General features: G+C 39.7%; 1 long non-coding RNA gene across 1 annotated transcript; it reads left to right on the top strand.

The window, feature by feature from the left end:
• On the top strand, positions 1–777 carry LOC146586322 (uncharacterized). Its single transcript, XR_014897828.1, has 2 exons — positions 1–72; positions 685–777. It is a non-coding gene; the product is annotated as an uncharacterized LOC146586322 (long non-coding RNA).
• The last annotated feature ends 18,579 nt before the right edge of the window (positions 778–19,356 follow it).

The following is a 19,356-nucleotide window of genomic DNA, read 5'->3' as shown; positions in this document are numbered from 1 at the left end:
GCCAGTACTTATCTCCTGTTTGGCTATAAGGATGCTGTGGGGAATCATGTCACAAGCCTTCCTAGAGCCCTGGTAAGCAACACCTGCTCTCCACTTACCCACAGATAAATCCGTGCTGGCTGTTCCTTGTCACCTTCTTGTTCTTACTGAGCCTGGCAATAGCCTCCCAGGGTTTAAAGTGAAGCTGATCAGCCTGATCAGCTGATCAGTTCAACTAGATCATTTCCTTTCTCTGGTCATCAGGAACCTCCCATAAACACCATGACCTTTCAGAGGTGATAGAAAGTGGCCTTGCAGTGATGTTGGCTAGCTCACTCTGCACACTTGGGAGAGTTGGCATAGCTGATCTAGTGAACTTCTAGATCTCCAGTTTATCTAAAGTAGTCCCTAATATCATCCTTCTCTTCAGTGAGCAGTGCCTATCTCCCCTAGGCATTACTACCAGACATAGAGAGATCTGGGAGCCCCTGGAGAATGTTTGCCAGTAAAGGTGGCACTGACACAGCCTTTTCCATGTCCTGTGTCACTATAAGCTCTGTCCCATTGAGTAGCAGCCCAGTTTCTTTAGTCCTCCTTTTGCTGCTATTGGTACTGCAGGTGTCCTCCTTCTTGTCCTTCACGTTCCTTCCCAGTTTCAACTCCAGCCTTTCTCTGACCTTCATATTTTTATGCCTGCATTTTTAGGTGATGCTCCTAAAGTCCTTGCTGGAAGCTACTCCAGTCAGTGATTGTATAGAAGCTCTTTGCATAATTTTATTAAAGACCTTTGATCATCTCTATAGTCCTATGCATCCTTACAGCACGAAGGACCAGAACTACTCAAAATAGCCAAGAGAGGGACACCATGGATATATATAATCATGGTATTTTCCCCCCTCTTTTTTTTCCTAATAGTTCCTGATAGTCGATTTAGCCTTTTTTTTTTTTTTTTGGCCCTTGCAGAGCATCAAGTGGATTTATTTCCATGGAACTATTGATTCCAGGATCTTGAACCCGATTGGTAATGGTCAGCTCATGGCCAATCTCTGTTCTGAGCTTTTATTGCTTGTAAATGTCAGAGATTTTCCTCTGAAAAAACAAGAGAAACATCTCTGAATCCACATATGTAAATATGAGGAAGAGGCAGATAATAGCGGGTGGAGGAAGAGTGTAGGACTGGATCCAGCTGATGTGCATGCTGAGAATGGAGGGTTGTGTCTATTGTACTGACCAGATCTAGAGATAGGGAAAGGAGAGTTCTCTGAATAGGACGGGGCTTTGAAAAGRCTCAACCTTGCTTCTGTTTTGAGGAGGTGGGGATAACACTCTTGGCTGTGGATATGTGAAGAATGATACATTAAGGAATACACCCAGAGCAAATTACCCAGAGCAAAAGTAGTGCATGGCTGACCAAGCTGTGTGATGAATTTCACTTTAATTCTGCCAGGGATAAATTGCTATTGTTGAGGAGGCACTAAATCACTTTTAGATTTCATATTATATGTTTGCAGCTTTTCTGGAACTGGACTAGCTTGGCTTGGCATATATTAAGCATGGCCATTGGTGTGACTAAGTTGTTTCTGTTATGGGAGGAGGGGGTAATTGTACTTCCCTGCTTCATGTAAGTACTTTACATATTCTAAAGTGCTCAGATATTATGGGATAGAAATGCTTTTGCTGCCTTGAGTGCTTTCAGCTACTTTGCATTGGTATAACCAGCTGCTGCAAAGCAACTGGATTTGCTCAGCTGAGTAGTCTCTGAATTTGGAGAAATCTGATTGGAATTCCCTGTGGAAAAGCCACCACTCCCTGCTTCCTTGCTAATCCCTACTGTGGCTGTAGGGCATGGGTGTGAATTGCAATTGAGGAGAACAAGTGCTTAGACTGTACTTTGCAGTGATAATCAGTGATAAACAGGCTCCAGTGAGATGCTTCAATTATGTGATTGAAGTAATGTTGGGTTAAAAAAAAMCAATTATAATTAATAACCTGATCACTAAGTAGAAGCCCCGCAGAAAAGCTAGTTGTAGTGTCTRAACAGTTGGAAACAAGTGTCTTTTTTTCACTGCTGAAAGAGAACAGACACAAATTGCCTCTCATACACAAGTTACATGAAATAGACAGTGGTTTCAGGGAGAGGAAAAGGACATTGAAAATGGAATTCCCAACTGAATTCACAATTTACTTGTAATTTTGGAGAAATGCCATAGTGAACCAAGTCTGTTGCATATGAATTTCAGTAGCTGTTGATGTTTCAGAGCTTTGCAGAAGAAAGTAGTTTCCTCTAGGGATGTCTTAGTAAACATGCAGAGAACACTGCACGTCTTGTCCTCATTTCATGTGAAAAACCCAAGTACAAAGGACTTTATAATACTTTTTTATATTKATTTCAAAGAATTATCAGAGTGAAAATTAGATCTTGAAGTTCTATAAACGTAACTCCTTAGATAATGAGTATATTTTTGTGAACAGTCTATCTTAGCTTATTCTCTTTAAACAGAAAGGGTACACTGAAGTGGCATGAGCCTTTGGGAGCCAAATGTTTCAGGTCGCTGATAGCTGAACCCTTTAATCCTCCCTTTGCAGATAAAATGATGAGGAAGGGGAAAAGATCATTGACAATATAACAAAACCTTGAGGGTCTGAGATAATGCTTAAGCTTGGTGATGGACAGATAAAAAAACCCTGTAGTGAGTGGGTGGTAATTATGGGAATGYAGATTGTTATTGAGGTAAGGAGTGGGGGGGTCTGTCTTCTTTTTTAGAAAATTGGAGGTGAGGATAACACTCTTGGCTCAGATCTGCTCATTTTTGATGCAGACAGGGAGACTTGAGCTCTTAAGGAAGCCCCTGTGGTTTTCATYGCAGTCACCTACAGCAGACTGCGAGTCAATTGTCTTAATACAGTGTAAACCTTGGTTTAAGCAAGAAATGAAGCTAGGACAATGTTTTGGAGGCTACATGGCCAGGTCTTGACAGACAAATAAGATGCTTTGAAGTTGAGCACCTAGTGCAGTAGAGGCAGGTTGCACTTGAAGTGAACACCACTTTGAACCTTTCCCCCCATTCTTGCCATGATGCATTGTGGTGAGGAGTTAGCTAGTTTAAAGTCATTACTAATGACTTTTAAAAATCCCCCCAAAATYTTATAACCCATCCTGTCCTTTCTGGCTGTGCAACCATTTGCCATTTATAGGAAACATGACCCTCGTTGTACTGATACCTATGGCAAACCTTTTGGTAGTATCAAATATGAGTGAAGCAAGTGGAGATAAGGAAACAGGCAATTTACTTTTGAAAGTATAGAGATGACCAAGATATGATTTCACATTACACCCTTCCAAGTATGTTTTTATATAGGTGTGGGGTTTTTGCCTGTGCTAAGTTAATGCCAATCACATCCTCTTTTTTTGGAATAGTRTCTGACATATTTCAGAGAGTTTCTGTTTCTTCTCACATTTGGTTGCCTTTTAAAATATGTTTTTTTAGTGTCTGAAACTAGTCTTAGCTTTTACTATTGGCTTGGCATGCAAGAATAGCAAGGAGAAAGTCTGGACTCTACCAACTTTCTACTCTTTTTATTCACAAGACATAGAAACATTAGTCCTAAAAGTACACAATCTAAATATAAGCAATATCTAGAAAAGTTGACTTGATTCCATTATCAAACTCTCTATTCATTTCTATCAGATATGCTTCCCATCAACTTAAATTCTCAGTGGGGAAGGAAAAGTTGATGAATGATCAACATTACTATCAAAAATAATTTTCAGTATTTCATTCTTGAATCTGAGCTRCCACAGAAGATTGGTCCATCAGCTGGTCTTTTGGTTAGATTATGGCTTGGAGATTTATGGTGTCTTGAAGCATTTCCCGCTTTTGGCATGGAAATTAATCTTGATCAATGACTGTGTTTCAGTTCCTCATTGTGAACTGAGGGAGATTTTCTGCTGTTTTATTGAAATGAGCTTGTTGGTGAGAGACTATTTCCCTGAATGTTTCACACGACATAGTGGCCTCTACCTTCTGTTATAATAAAGGACTAGAGTRAAAGGGGAAGCAGCTTATGCTCACCTCTTCATCTTTGAGTTTCATGTACCTTCTTTCTGCTAGCCTGGCCTTAAACTTATCTCATTCAGTCTTCTTGAAAGAGCAGAATATAGGCATCTCTGTTATTCCCCTTGAGAGGTGGGCTTACAATTCACTGTAGGTTTCCAACACATTTTCTTTGCTCACTCTGCGGATGAATTGGAAAAGTTCTTTTCTTCCATTCTAAATTCTTTCCCATTTTGTACTGAAAGAATGCTCAGCACTGAAGGTATTTTGAACCCATTTTTCCCTGTCTTTTTCTGCTCTGTGCTAAATCGCCCACTTTTCTGCATTCACAACCTCTGCGTAGTTCCTAAAGTGGTGGCCAGTTTCAGAAAAAAGTCTTGAGCAGTGGCTGCAATTTGAAAGATATATAGAAGCAATATCTTTGTTTACACAGCGATTTTATGGGGGCATCATGGTACATTCTGCAGCACACAGCTGAAACTGTCTTACATCACACAGCTATGYAGGTTTGGGTTAACTGTTGTTTTGGTTGTAAAAGAGAAGCCTGACTGACACAGCTGTTTTTCTGACCACATGCCTACATTATTTTTCCTAGATATATATAGAAGTCTGACATGCTGAGCAGAGCAAAATGACTTTCTGCAATTAATGTGACATGCTTAATAATGCTTGGAAGGGTGAAGGCATCTGCATTTATCAGCCTGTTGTGACTAAAAAAAACCTCTGACAAGCAATCCCAGCACAAACACAGCCCATGTTTTTCTAAAACAAGGGACCACACAATGCCCAATTGCTAATACTGCTTCTGAGATGAGACACTATTTTTCCAAGAGAAACTTATATGATGTCAAAAACTCATTCTATCCTTAGGTTTTGCTAGAGGGTGACAAATTCAATTTACAGCTTTTCTATTTGTTGGTATTTTGTCATAATTACCTTCTGATTTAAACAGCTCAATCCTTGAGTTCCAAATGTGGTTTGGTTAATAGCATTGCAGTGGTACCTTGATGAAATCAGGTCCAACCAGCTATCTAGACTTTTTTCCAGTTAATAAGTGATTTTTAAAAGGTCATCATAGCATAATTGAAAAGTTGAAGGCTCATGTAATTAGCATACAATGTGCAGCTTTCCACACCCATTGTTATTTGTACAATTTCATTAGTAATACTGTTGTTTGGTTAGGTTCCTAAAAAGGAAGGAGCTCTTGAAAGCTGACTACTTGTAAACTAAACCTTATTTAGCATGATAAAAAATGCCATCAGCTACAGCTCGAACTTCTCTTAGCTCAGACATTAGAGGATGTGAGTGAGAAACCCAGCTCCCCTTCTTTCCTCAGCAGAGATATTTATTTCTCATTTTCCTCTAGCTCTTCCTCAGTTGCTGCAGAGACAGCTATTGCAGGTTCAGTCTCCTTTAGCCAGTGGGCCCTACTCTGTAATATGTCCTTACCCAAAAGATAGATTATGCAAGTCACCAGCCCCGTGTGACATTAGGATGTAACCGTGTAACACTTTTTGACTCAGGATCTCAGATGTGCTCTGGACTCTCATTAACGCACATGTATCGGAAGAGACCATCTAGGTCATTGTGTACCAGACAAATGTGTTCTACAGGTGTTTTGCATGGAAAAATATTGATATCCAGCCCATACATTTCAATACACCACTTCCCAAACATAGAGCTATTAGTAAGGGGACTTCTTTGCATTTCTGATTTTGGTTTCACAGATTTACTTCATTAATTACATTTTGTAATATTAACAAATAATATTTTGTTTGGCATGCTGAATAAGTACACAGAGAAAGTGATATCCTACATGACAGAGGAGAGCCCAGTTAGAGTGGATGCAGATCTGCCTGAATAAGGACAGAAAGGTTTGGCCTTTGGAATGGAAATAGACCTTGGAATTTTACCAGGGTGTTTCAGAGCTCCTTGTTCCCACTAGCTTTCTCTTTCAAATGCAATGGCTGCAGCTGTCTGGACACAGAACTCATTTAAACTGAAAATAAATATCCTTTAATATAGATTCTATCAAAAAATCGCAGGTATGAAATAGCTTTCTGTGATGATTTACTATGCTGGTGTTTAATATATGTGAACTGTGAAATACTGATTTTATTTTGCATATATGGCAAAAACTGAACTTGTGGCCAAATTCTTGTTGCTAAAGACCGGACGAGCTYCTTTGAACTAGTATAGTTACTAACCTACAGTGATCACTTATTGTAKGCATGTCAGAATAAATGTAGCTTGTTTTCCTTAACAAAACAACTGCTTCACAGTGTTTAGAGACATTGAAGAAAATATAAAGTGGTCTTAGTGCGCATAAGAAGCAGATTCAAACAGATACAATAAATGTTATTGACAATTTCTTTTTGTCAATTTTCCTATGTAAGCTTACAAGTTCCCTGACAGGCTTACAATTATGGAAGGAAATATAAAGAAATCACAGAGCAGATGTGATTCTGTGTCCAGGGATTATCCTGTAACTCCAAAAGGTTGAACTGATCCTGCTTTTGCAAAGGAAAGCATCAGGTGAGAGCCTGTAGGCTTTCTAACAAGTGACAAGGGATTTAAGAAGTACCTTGTCTGGAATCCTCACCATTCTGGAGAATATATTGAAAGTTCATGTCATTACACACTTCCAAATTGATGAAAATTGATATCATTGCAGACGCAGAGGCGCTGTACATCTGGGTGAGCATTCACAAAGAGTGACTTTACTGGTAAGACCCTTATATGATGTAGATTCCATAACAGTGAACATCACTGTGTAGTGTGCTGTTTTCCATTTTCTTTTTCTTACTATATGAGCAATACTTGATGCTCTTCTGTTATTACAGACTTCTGTCTGTAATGACCATAAAGGAGGTGAAAAGGTCCAGTAAGCTTATATTGGTCTGCTGTTGAAGCTGAATTGCTTTTTTTTGTGACTCACTCAACAGTGTAAATGTTCATATTGGAATGATAACTTTTTCTTCAAATTACAGATTACCCCCTTCAACCTGAAGTTAACAGTGAAACAAGTGGAAATTGCTTAAGATTCTGTCCCTCAGAAGGAGGGGAAGTGTGATAAAATACACTATTTAAAATCAGCGTTTATCTTTCATTAAAATACCTGCACTGATGTTTCTGTACTGGCATGATATTCTCTAGAAGGAATATCCTTCCATTTTCATATTATTATTTTTGTTAATTCCATATTTACAGACAATGTTACTCTCTCCACTGTGCAGTTAAACAAATAAGCTCCTAAAAGTAGCAAGCAACTCCCTGTTTTTTTTTTCCCATAAAAACATGCCTACTGCACCTGAAAGGAAGATGTCCCCTAGAAAATCTTTGCCCTCAGAATGAATGCTGTGGTTTGATCTCTCTGCCAAGACCTTAGGCTTCACAAAAGCTTAGTTATAAGCATGTAGAATTCTCAGTTAAGAGCAGTATAACATACTAAGTGCTTATAACTTCTAATGCTATATACATTTTAATCCTAGAAATACAGTGTATCGTAAGTGAGCCATACACTTAATTACTAATTAAGATGTAACTGTCAAAAACACAGTTACTATCCTGCCTAGTTTTTTTTTTTTTTTTTTTTTTTTTCAGAATAAAGTTATGCTAAATCTGTGAGATCATGAACTGAAGGTAGTTGAAAACAATATCAAAATTAGCTTTAAAGCACTCAGGGCTCAATGTGAGCTCTGACGATTAACACCAAAGTGTGAAGTTATGATCCTCAGAATAGAACTTTCCTCAGAGAATGCTGTCCCATGACAGACACAGATGTGTTGCAGCCTTTGCTTTCCACGTGTTTGTAGTGAGGGAGAACTGAAGAGGCCACCTCACAAACTGATACCCAGTGACAATCCATTCATGTTCGCATTTCAGTTTCCTTTCTCTTAAATTAAAAAGTATAGTTAGCCCAAGATGAGACCACCTGGCATTCTTTTTAAGCCATACTATTTGCAAATCATATGAATAATGGTATCTTGGAAACTGAAAAGTATTTTACGTTACATTTACATTAAATATCTTAGGCCAAGTCTTCCTTGCCTTACTCAAGCAAGTACTTCTATTGGGTAAATCATGATTTATCCTATCTTCAAATGTCTGTTGCTGGACGTGGTTGATCTAGAAATTATTTTGTTTTCCTTAACTTTTGTATGTGTGTGTGTGTGTGTGTGTGTGTGTGTGTGTGTGTATTAATGCATGAAGAAACAAGCCAGCCTTATGATAAAGGCAAACAATTGAAAAGGTGGTTTTTGAATATTAAAGCCTACCTGTATTGGGATACTGCACCCCTATGACAAAGACCACTTTTTTACGCAGATAAAGAAATGGTAATAAGTAAACTGGCTTATTTTTAATGTAAAAAAGATTGCCTGCTTTAAATGAGTCTGCGTATTGCTAACATAAAATGGGGATAAATAGAATAGATTGCTAATCATTTACATGGACACACTGTAAATCTGAATGAGCATTCACAAGGAATGACTTTACTGATAAGACCTCTTTATGATATAAGTTCTATAACAGCAGACATCACTGTGTAGTCTGCCATTTTTCAAGTTCTTTTTTTTTTTTTTTTTTTTGCCATATGAGGAAGACTTGATGCTTGGAAAGATGTGTAGTATTGTTAGCTTCATGGCTGTCAAACGTTTTTAGTCAAGGCAGCATAAAGTACAGCGTAGCAGGGAAAATATCAGGAAGGGATGTCATTGGTCCATAGGAACTGGCAGATGTTGATTACTGAAAGGGGTTGCTCCCTTGAAATTTGTGGCAGGTTCTGGGATCTGGAAGAAGAGATTGCTCTAGGGCTACTTGTGAAAGCTTAAAGTCATGTGTAAATAAAGTAAATATACAGGTAGCATATACACTGATACCACAATATAATTTCTTACCTGTTTGGGAAAAAAATCCGAGAGGCTTYGGACAGCTCCTGTTGCTCACAGAGAAGGTTGTACAAGGCAAATAATGCAGATTCGGACCTCTGTTCAGTTCTTCACAGGAAGAAGGATTGTACTGTAGACACAAACTCTCTTTCTAGTTTCTCATAATCTGAGTTCCGAAATTTGATTTTTTATATATGAATGAAAATTTATGACTGCAATAAAAGAGAGTTTATATATTTGGCAAAGTTTCTTTAAATGGTCTAATAATACTGTATTTCCTCCTTACGAAGTGGGGGACATCTCAAATGCAACTGGAATGATATTACGCGACTATGGTTAAAATCAATATTCTAATTAATTTAATTACTTTGTTCTTTTGTTTAATGCATCTATATACCATCTTCAAAAGCATTTACACTTAACACATAYATAAACTGAACAGCAAGGTTGCCTGACACCACATCAGTTAACAAAGTGCCAACTGAAGAACAAAAATCTCTCTCAAACTTCCTGGTCCTCCATATAGCACTCTGGAAATGATCTGATTAAAAAGCTAATTAGCCTCAAAGTATCTCCTGAAGTTGATTAAACCTGATCTTTGCCAAGTAGAGGGACTTTGAATGGTATATCCTTCTCTGAGATATCAAGCATCTGACTGGGGAACTATGAGGACAACTCTGAGCTGTAGTGCCTGCATCCTGATGCTGTGTTAGAACRAGTCCTGGCATGCATCTTTCCTCTCTCGTGACGTGCCCTTGTTTCCACTGGAAAAAAACGTGTAAAAAACTCAAGGAAAAAGCCATGGTGACCTCCAGCAGTCACTGGACAGTGAGGGACTGAGGCTTTGGGACACAGTGCAGAAGGCATTGCATTTGCCCCTTAGTTTGGTTGCAGCATCAGAGCCCTCTGGCTGATAGATTTCTAGGCTGAAAATGAGGAGAGATGCTTTTTCAGATAAAGAGGATTAAAGTTGTTTGTGGTTTTACAAGTCATGGTATACTACTTGGTTTAGACCTGAGATATGAACTTAGAAGCCAATGAAGTTTATCCAACATGGGAATAACAGGGCCCCAAGGAACAAACCTGGATGTGCAGGTACATTCCACACTGGTTTTATTTCTCAGCTGCCTGAGATCTCAGTTAAGCACCCAGTAACAGCACTTGGGGAATTATAACAAAGTCCACATCTCCAAGAAGAGCTTCTGACTCTATAACTAAATGAACAGACAGAAACAGCCCTGGCTACTGCTGCTAGCAATGAGATCCAGAAACAGTGTGCATTTCAAGCAGGAGATTTTACATTTTGGGGTCAAATTCTTCAGGGAACGTGAAACAGGACCCTTGTGCCTTTTGCAGTGGGGAATGGATGAGTCGTCTTCACTGCAGAGAGTTACACACAAAGTGGGGACGGGATTATCCAGTGCATTCAGCACTGACCTAATAACTTTCTTATTGGTGTCAAACAGCACGGAGGTGGGCCGGAGCTAATTGTCTGTGACAATTATTTAAGGAAATGGTGCAAGTAGCATCTTGTATGTAAAGCTCACAGGAAGTCAGAGGGCATCAGAGTAGATGTCTGAGCCACAGGGTGATCACAAAGAAAGAGATTCTTTCTCACCTCTCCTGACTTGTGTTGTTAAAGATTTGAAACAAGTTTTGACAGCGTAAACTAAGTAGCTTTTCCTAGCTCCGTCATTTAAGAGTCCATCGTGCCCACATTGAATGGTCTTTAACGTTAGTCTTTAAATCTTTTAATGTAGTGATTAAACATGACAGGGATTAAGTCACTATCCAATGGCAACTCACCTAGGTGTGTTGTTGGTTAGACACAGCACAAAGCCAAATGCTCTTAATCACCCAAGCATACTGCTATTTCAAATTGTAACAAGTCCTGTCATGCCTTGTGATGATGAAGCATTTCATTTTTATTGAAGATAATGGTGAAACTAAAAGCTGATAAAAAAGGTCTTCCAAAGTGAAAAATAGAATGTGGACACAGGTTAGAGCAGAAATTTAAGGCTTTTATCCTAAATGCATTTTTAAATATGGTGTATTTTAGCTATATTTATGAGGTACCTATTCTAATGGGAAAAGGACTTTTAAGTACCTAACTTCTTAAGTAGCCATTTAGAGAGACTGAATTACACATTCAAGGCAAATTAAATTGAGTTTGACACAAGAAACAAACTAGCAAAAGCATTTCTTTGACTGCCAAGTAACCTAAAAGACTTTCCAGGAAATGTCAGAAAGAAGGATGCCTGAGCATCCTTCTAGGTGAACTATGAAACTTTTAATTATATCAGTACATGCCATTTTTTTTACCTGCAAGATATTTGCCTGAATGCACTGCCCAGAATGGGCAAGGTCTCAGCATGTTTTTTAACTCTTCATCATTTTAGGCAAGCCTTAAGGTTAACATATTGTTCATGATTTAAACCCTGCTCTGAAGACAGAATCCTTTGCTTCCTGATAGGCCTTTTCCTATAATACTAATTATTGCAGCAACTGAGTACTTTGCATTTTTTTATTTTCATAGCATCTCAAAGAGAAAAATAGGTAGTATAAATCCATTTTATAGATAAACAATAGAAAGTTTGAGATAAAAAGAAAGCAAGTTTGTTCATTGAGGTAGAATGCCATTTCAACAAAATTAAAATGTCTATTGACAGGTTTTGATTTTACCTGGGGACCTGTTCAGGAGGTGTGACTGTGTAATACTGGTAATGTGATTCTTCTTTTCCTCTGGGAAAATCAAATGAAAATGTTTTTCTTCTGTCAGCTTGACTCTAAGAAGAACATATTTTGTTTACTCTGGCTCCAAATAATTTCGTTTGAAATCTCTTAAAAAAAAAAGTAAGCTATGTTTACTTATGGCACACTATAGTATGAAAGAATTTCCAGCCTTCTCTGGCAGTGGAGCAGAGCCCTTGGTGGGTGTTTTCTCATAATACGGATTCTCTGTACAGGAGTTATACGATGCAACATGACATAGGAAATGTAATCCAGATCGAGAGTCAGGTTTCAAAAAAGCAAAGAAAACAAGAGTTTAATCGTGTAGTTGATACCTGTAGGCATGTCAACAGYGGGGATGCAGATTCAAGTTTCTCTGCAGAAACCAATGCCGATTACACAATCGAGAACATGACAAAGAAGAGTTCCTGGCTGCCCTGTGCTGGGTGGATGACACTACCAAGAGAGCTGGGACACCTTACCAGAAACTTTTGTAGGTATTTGTTGACAGAAAAAATAAGACTAAACCCCTCTAAGCTTCTGAGCTTAGAAACTTTTGCTTTAAACATTCCTCCTTTTCTTCACATTTTGCTTCTTCTAACCCTGACCCCATATGCTCTCCTTTCTCTGCATTCTCAGTTCTCTCCAAGCTTCTGTGTTTCCTGTACAGTGTTTTATTTTTACAGCAGTCTTCCTACTACTTCCTACTGTTGAATACCAGTCTCTGCTTTGCTCTTTTATATTCCCACTGCTCAGCCAGGCAGTTTTCTTTTTCTACTCCCCCTGCATATTTTTTTCTGTTGGTCTTGCCTGCCTCCAAACCTGTTGTGTTCCCCATTTTGCCCTCTTAATTTTCTTTGCCTTTTCCCAMTCCAGCTTTTGGTACTAATCCCCTTCCTGCCTTCCCCAAACCCTCCAAGTTATGTTGATTCCCGTCCACTCTGCATTTGAATCAGCTGTCTTCCTACTGTGGTGTTTGAATGTCATTGATGTTTTTTCATTTCAGCCATTGCATAACCTGAAGCATCCCAGAGCTATTAAAATGCTTTCCTGTGTAAAGTAAGGTGGATACCGAATGTGATGGCTTAGCCAGCCCCTTTGGGGAGAGCTTACTTAGGCCAAAAAATCCACTGCCATTGGTAGGGCTGCTCCTTGATGAGCAAAAAACCTTTGGTTAAGATCCAACACTATGTGGCTAGAACRTACTAGTAACTGGTATGTTATTAATGGATGACAATATCTAGGTAATGGTTGTCTTTTTTAGCCAGGGGAATTATATCCAGAGATCTGGCTGAAGATCAAAAGTACAGAGAGCACCAGGGAAGCAAAAATCAGGAGAGGTAAATAGAATTTGTAGGAGCATTAGGATGGGTTTGGCAAGGCACCTAAAGCCTTAGTTTCAGATACTGGACCTTGGTTCACTCAGCTTAGCTGCCTGAAATCCATTCACGTGATGAAATTCTCCCCTTTTGTGGGGAAAATCTGCCTATAAGTGTACAAGTAGTAATTACTGTGGTAGTAAGAGATGTTGCAGTCTCACGTGGTTGTGCTCCTGGAGAGGAGAAGTTTGCAGGCTGGGGACAACGCAGGTGGCAGAGGGTTAGCGAGGAGMCAGTGTGGATCATAGCTAGAGGGCAGGCAGAGGGGGCCTGGCCCTTCTTCATAGGAGGCCTATGTCTTCCTTGCTTGTGGCAGCTGAGCCTTTGAGACAGCTCTCTTATTTTTAGTTCCTCTTGCGAGTTTGCTTTTCTCATGCCCTCTGAGACAGTAAGAGTTAATACACACAGTGGCAGCATTACGCCCCAGCTGGAAATGGCTCCGAAAGCCCTTCGGCATGCATGTGTGAGCCTGCAGCACGGGGCGCCAGCACCTGGCTCCTTCACTCTTGCAGCTGGCCRCGGCCCTGTACCTCAAAGCCCCGGAGCACCGATCGTGTGCCCTTTGCAGGGATGGGTCCGCTTCCTGTCTCGGCAGAAAGGCAGTGCAAATCTAGTACTATTTTGACCCTGTTCTCCTCCGCTTTTTGTGCATATCAGCTTGACCCAGCTAGCATTTTGTGGAAGGGAAGAAAGGATGCTCGGACCATTCATAAAATGAATTTGCAGGACATTCTAGGCTTCTGCTGGAGGAAAGCCATCTTATGACCTGAAGAAATGCTTTGAAGTGAGAGATTATTTTAAGTGATATGTGCAAGCAGGGCTGGTTAGAACATTCTTCCAGCTTAGCTGGTGACTAACCCTAATTTCAGGGTTATCTGAAGATAGTTGAAGAAAAGGGGAACCAGCACATAAACTGAAGATAAGCAAATCAAAGCCTCAAACCCTGCACCGTAATGAGGGAAGGCACCATCTCTATGGCAGAGAAATTGCACTGCTGTACTTATATACCTTATATTTGAAAACTCTTTCTCTGCGTGGATATTATGGCTGAGTTAAATTAAAGAAAATAAAAACCTTACACAACAAACAAACCAAAAATTTCAAACAYGTGGGGCAAGCTGGTTTTTAACAATGACAAAAACAAAACAAAACAACAGCCTTTACCATGTGTTTTAAAGAGTTTCAAAGACAGTAAAAATCTCTGGCCTGATTTAGCAGTATCCGGAGAGCTGATGCAATCCGTATCAGCAGGGAATTGCTTAACACATCTGGGCAGAGTTCCTGCTGGTGCTGTGTGTTGGACCTCCCTGCGGTGCAATAGGCAGTACGTGGGTGTCTTGTGGCCCCCTCTCTGGATTCCCCTCCCTGAACTTTTCATTTCTGTTTCCCTTGCTTGACTGTGGTTCCTGGCTGGGACCTGACTGTGGGGCTGGGCCATCTCTCCAAATAAGCAGGCACCTTTGAACCCTCTGTGCCTTGGACCCCTAGAAAGTGGAATTAGAAAAGGTGAAGTCCTTTTTTAATATCTTTAGCTTGATGCCTTTTGCTATTATTTGTATTTCTGTTGGACTGAGGGAGTCCCAAATGGGGATCAAAGTCCCTTTGCACTAGGTTTTCTAGGCAAAATAATCACCGAAAATAACTGTGTCCAACCCTCTGTGAAGAGAAGCAGGAGGTGAAGACAACTGGTGCATCGAGCACTGCTGCCCTGGTGCTTATTGTGGTAAGCAAGGGTCTCGGAAAACCTCTAAGCTTGTAAAAACCTTCTTCAGCCAGAGGAAATCACCACTGCCTCTCCCTCATAGCCAGCCAGAGATTTAGTGGGGTTACACTCAGTTTAGGATCCTCCCAGAGTGATTAGAGCYTCTTCCAAACACTTCCATACAAATAACCCCCGACATCTTGAGAGCGCCCATCCAGTATAAAATAATGTGTGTCTGTATAGTGCTAAATATCAGTGTCACTGAGGAGAAACCCCTACTTTTTCCTCTTCAGCTTCCTCTTCACCGCTCCCCCCGCCCTTGCTGGCACAGCCGCAGCCAACCTTGCTGCCTCGCTCCCCGCACCAAGGCAGCCTCGCGACRCGGCAGCTTTTCCCCTTCCCTCCCTTTCGCCCTGCTGCCGCGGCCACCTACGAGCCCCTGGCCACGGTTTCTCCCTGCCCGGTGCAGGGAGATAACGCTCTGAACTTTCACTTCAACTTTGCGTTTGACGTTTGGGTCTGAAGGGCACAGCGAAGTGCAAAGAGCAGGCAAGGAGCCAAAGAGGCAGCAGAAAGCTCCTGAGCTAAAGATATCAGCTTTACCTCGGTTCGGTTTGCCTTTTGAGCCTGTGGTAGGAGCTGCCAGGGTCGGCCCAGCCGCGGCTGGGCTGGCTGCACTCCCACTGTTTCAAACAGTTTTGTAGGAATGGAGCTACGAGCTTTGCTTTAATTTTAAAGGGTGCAGGGTTTGGTCTTTTTCTGAGTTGAGTTACACATCAAAGCGTGTAACTCTGTGATACTAAAAGCCTGTTTCAAGTTCTGTGAACTGGTTCTGGAACTGCTTTTTCACACACAATTCTTTTATAGAATACCACTGTAAGGCGCCTCTCCTTCTTCCCCTGGATCTTCATGAAACTTAGCAGGATCGAGGGATGAACCAGTTCAGAGTGTCGTTTACTGAGACTCTGAATTGGTAAAACAGTACAAAACCTGCTCAGCTGCTGGTGGTGAGGGAAATCATTATGAAAAATATCTAAGGATRTGTATCTGTGCATGCACGTGTGCATGTGTGCAAATTTTGTTTTGGAAGTGGAAGTGATAGTGTCAGCTAATGCTGACAAAACACAAACACCTTTTTGACTCCCATAAGGTTATTTCATGAGTCTAAAATATTGTCACAGGACTGTATTGTTTGCTGACTTTCAAAAAGACTGAAATTATGATACCACTGAAATTACTTTGAATTTTAATGGACACAAGCTATTACAACAGTGAATAAGAACTAAAATACCTATTTTTTCTGTTGCCTATTTGAAATGTGATATTTTGTTATTTCTGTTGTCATTCTTGCAGCTAGTGTAAGGTGCTGAAGCTAAATTAATATTTTTAAAGACTCTACTAGAAAAAAGAATTCTTCATTAGCATGCACACATTCCCCTTTAATTGGTACATTACAATTTTCCCTCTTCATATTTTCCTTCTTATTTTCAAAAGTACTTTTCAGTTTATCCAAATTACTTCATAATTTTACATTCTGGCCTAGCCAGTTTATTMTTCTATTTCAGAAGAGCCAAGTCGATTTGTCTTGGCAAGCCAAATTCATTTTCTTTAGATGAGAGAGTTTCACTGAAATCTTAGTTCCAAAGATACACAGTCCCCTAAATGGTGAGTTCCATATACACAGATGCACAGCTGTCCAATGGGCTGAGCTTTTTCTTGCAAGGGCACAGGTAGGAAAAGTTATTTTTTTTCCCACCTATGTTACTTGTTTACCCATCCCAATTGTACATCTTTGGGCAGGATGCCTGCAGGGCAAGCCTAAGGATGAGAAAATGTGGAACAGATCTCATCACTGCTTTTTTCCCAGGTTTCACACATGCATGCACAAAAATCACTTTGACTTTTTGACTTGATGACAAATCACTTTGATCTTACCTAGATTAAGTTTTTAACTCAAGCTGCCCATCACAGCTGAACTTCAGAGAAACCAGGAAAGTACATCACCTAATTAAAGAAGCAGGGATGCAGAACCAGGTGATATAAAAGCACCTGTACTATACCAGCTCATGCCATTGCAGAGGCTGAAGCTGTCAGGCTCATCTTATTTCATTTTTAGTTTTAAATTTACATTATGTGCAACTGAGGTCAGCAAAGAAATTTGACCTATAGGTGATCACATGGACAAGCTTGCGCCTTTCTATTTCTCTAACTTTTATCAACTGTTCAAAAAGTTATATGCTCTGAGCTGCAAAAAGACTTTTGACTTTACAGTATTTTTCACTGTACTTGTCTCTGATTAACTTGGTAAGTCTTATGCATACACAGAACTGAATTGTCAAAGATCTATGAATAAGTATTTCAGCTAGTTAATATTCCCTGTCTGATGCTGGTCAGCAAAATATTTCTATATTTATTTAAATGCTGACTATTCCAATCACTGGTTCAAAGCTTATATTGTTTATTGCAAAACCTTATCAACTATAATAATTATCTGTGTCCCAGAGCAGCCCCTTTATACAAAAAATAAAAATCAAACAGTAGATCAGGTTGGTGATATTCTCAGCTGCAAGTCCTTCTCTCAATAAGAMTTGAGGGACTGAAGAAGAGAGAAGTGTTAGATTCTTCCCAGTCCTTACTTGGTTATTTTTCCCGGCTGGTCTGCCCTTCTCTTCATTTTCTCTAGCTGCTCCAAGGATGAACTTCTATGTAGAAATGGGAATAACCTCAAAGAGAGTATGTGGCGCTCAAGACAGTAGCTAGTCTTTTATAAAAAAAGAATGAAAAAACTTGTAACAGAAGAATTTACATATCTCCAAGGGAGAGGAAAACTACTTGAAAATGAATGTTTTTGTATGTAATAGAATTTCAAGTTATTCAGCAAAAAGAGAAACAAATAATACATAGCTAGAAGGATCAATTTAATCTTTTCACCTAGGGCTTTAGAAAATGCTACCTAGGAAAAACTAGTTCTGTAAAAACCTCTGTCATGTTTAACTCTTGGAGCACAGTGACTATATAATTAACTGTATCATCTGAGGATGATGCCACATTAGAAAATCAAGTGACATTGGCAGAGTTAAGAGAGCACATAAATAAGAACCACGGGGCAGAACCAATGCTATGAGGTGAAAAATGCCTAGATAGAAACTGCATTCCATACACATGAAAGAATATCTGTAGTACTTTAAATTCAAAWTGTAAAAAAATTCAGAACTTGTGCTACTCTGGAAGAGATAGAACATCTCTAAAAGAGATTGGAATGTGAAAGAAAATGGAATGTTTCTGAAATACTGAAATTGTCCCTGTGTGTGTTTTGTATCATCCCTTTTACCTTTGTGCCCAAGTTAGGCACTGAGCCTACCTTGAGTCCTTCAATAGTCAGTGGAGCAAGAGACACTCCTGCCTGGCATGATTCCTTACATCTCCAAAGCTAGTAAAGCATCATTACTTGTTCATATAGTCTCTGAGGGCAATACTGAAAGCCTTACTGAAAATTTTAACACAGAGAATGCTGAAAGAAATGAGATATGCCACATAGAAATAATGACCAAATCTGGACGTACTTTTGACATTTTGTATCTTCAAAGAAAGCCCCCAAAAGATTCAGTTTTAGCCAATCCACTAAGAAGAAATAAATGTATCTGTTCTTTCTTCCTCTATAGGAGTCAAGACATCATCTCCAGTTTTCACTTGGACAGCTACTGTCTCCTGCTGTCCTTGATGCTTCCTGGATCTTCCTTGGCTCTTCCACTTCGCACAGACTATGAAACTTTTTCTCAATGGCTTGTGTCAGTTTAATAATCTTCCCTGAAAAACACTMTTTTCAAAGCGTCCTTCTGTTTTCCTCTGCTAGTTTCTTAATGGAAGCATCATTCTTTGAATGTTTGACTGTTTAGGAACTGAGGCTGATCTGGGGCTAGTCTTCATTTCTACACTTTTGCAAACTCTATCTCTTTTTGTCTTCTCATGGCTACATTTAGCTTCTTCCAGCTTTGTTCCCATTTGTCAGTGCATAAGAACAGGACCTACTAGTTTATAACCAGCCCTTCATGCATCTGCTGCAGCATCCTCTCTGAGACAGCAGAAAGTGTCAGGTGCTTCAGTGGAAGGCTTGAGAAATCCTAGAGCAGGTAGTTTTAGAGAAAAACTGCTCTGARGAAAAAAAGTTTGCTCACCCTCAAAGACTGCTGTATGTCCTGCAGCCTAAGCTAGAAGATGAGTTCCATTAAATTCAGATCACAATCACAGTTTATTTTTAGAACTTAGCATATTCTTTTTTCCATGCACATTTCCATTCCCTTTTACTTCATAAAACTCCTGGCCTCAATTACCTCTAGTGGCAATGAACTCCACCTGGCAATCATATGCTGTGGGAAAGGACTGCTTTTAACCCTTTGTTTTTCATTTTCAGCAAATGTCTTCCTGCTCTTGTGTGATGGGGAATGATGAACAGTACTCACTTTCTTTGGTGCCATTCATTATTTTGAACACCTTTATCTTTTCACTTCTTCTCTGAAGTGAACAGGTTCAATTTTACTGTTCACCTAGAAGCTTTTCTTGCCTCTAATTATTTTCATTGTCATCCCTGAACTCATTTCATTTCTGCTTTATCCTTTCCAGGG

This window comes from Rhea americana, unplaced genomic scaffold (assembly GCF_003343005.1).
Source record: "Rhea americana isolate MKP2758 unplaced genomic scaffold, rheAme1 scaffold_7, whole genome shotgun sequence".
NCBI lineage: Eukaryota > Metazoa > Chordata > Aves > Rheiformes > Rheidae > Rhea > Rhea americana.
The sequence above is the reverse complement of the archived record's forward strand: the minus strand, read 5'-3'. Positions and strand labels throughout refer to the sequence as shown.